The sequence below is a fragment of the Camelus dromedarius genome, chromosome 3 (assembly GCF_036321535.1).
Source record: "Camelus dromedarius isolate mCamDro1 chromosome 3, mCamDro1.pat, whole genome shotgun sequence".
Classification (NCBI taxonomy): domain Eukaryota; kingdom Metazoa; phylum Chordata; class Mammalia; order Artiodactyla; family Camelidae; genus Camelus; species Camelus dromedarius.
The window spans coordinates 53,080,288-53,081,911 of record NC_087438.1 but is presented as its reverse complement, the minus strand read 5'-3'; positions in this window follow the sequence as shown (position 1 = coordinate 53,081,911).

Below are 1,624 nucleotides of genomic sequence, written 5' to 3'. Positions count from 1 at the left end.
ACTCAGTTCCCTTCCCCTGGCCTTTCTGTCTGTGCCTGATTCCCCTTCATTTTTCCTGAAGCACATGTGGTATACAAAAAATTAAAATCTGTTTACATTCAATTTGTATCATGATGGGGCCACCAGTCTCTGAATTGCTTCCCCCAGCCCCTCCCCTTCCTTATATTCCACGTGCCAACCATCAAGAAACCACTTGCTTTCTGTTTCTCACACACACACCAAGCCTATGAACCTCGGCTCCATTTTGGGAGGAGCAGCCCTGAGCCCTTGTCTTCTCCACACACCTGGGCTCCTGCCTGTAGCATTTTTAATTGTGATATCCCCATTGCTAGGTTCTGGACCCCCTCCAGGGCATTCCATGCTTGTAAATAAAACACCAGAGATTTCTTTTCTCGGCATCTTTGGAAAGCACGACTCCTTTGGAAAGAAGAAGCCCTCAGCTAAAATAGTGCTCACCGATGAGGGAAGCATGTGAGCAAGGAAAACAGATCATGAAGGCCTCTCCCACGTGGGAGCTGTTATGCCCCAGTGCACAAACGAGGTGCTTCCTTTTGGAGCCCTCTAACAGCCAAAGGCAGTGGCTCTCAAAGTGTGGTCTCCTGGTCAGCAGCAGCAGCACCACCTGGGAACGTCTTAAAAATGCATCTTCTCAGGACACACCCCTGACCCAACTGAATCAGAAACTTTAGGAAGCCCCAGGTAATACTGATGCACTCAAGCCTGAGAACCACTAGCCTAAGGGACCTTCAGCCTGGGAATAGTCTCTTCCCCCAGCTCTTCAGGGTACAAAGATGTGCTCAAAGGTATAAACTTATTTTCTGCAGCAAAGCCCCCAGAAGTCATCTGTCCACACAAGCGTTAAATGACTCATTGTAGATGTCCTATCTTTTGAGCCAAGCTCAGATTTCTAAGCACCTGCTGGGAACCTTCTCCACAGATATCTGCCTGGAACCTCAGACTCAGTGTTTCTTCTCCCTCAACCATTGTCAGCTCCTGTATACATGAATGGCATTACCATTCCCCAGCTTAGAAACTTTGATACGTTCTTCAAATCCTCCCTCATCCTCACTGTTCACATGCAGTTACCAAATCCTAGTGATTCTAAATCTCCAGTGTCTCTGCTTCTCCACGTCTAAGGACTTGCTAGGTGTACTGCTTTTTGCTAAGCATTTTACATGTTACTTTATTTAGTTCCCCCAACAAACTATGAAAGGCAATTCTATTACTATCATCCCCATATTACAGAGAGGAAACTGAGGTTTAGAGAGATAGGGAAACTTCTCCAGAATCACCCAGCTGTATTTCAAAGGTAGATCTTAAATTTATCTGAAACTGAAATCAAATTCTGGATTTAAACACCCATATCTCCTTTTCCTCAAAGGAGCTCTAAAATCATCATTACTCTCCTAGTGATAGTTTCTAACTGGTACCTGGCCTTGAATTAATCCTCAGTAATGCCTTTGGGAGTCTTCCTAGGAAGAGTATGCATTCCAACACTCTAAAATCCTCCATGGGATTTCACTGCCTAAAGAATAATTCTAAACCCCCTAGTTCTGAAGACCTCCTACTCCACACCCAGGCTCCACCTTCCTCCTTAAGCTTGCCTCCCACTCTGTTCCTCCAA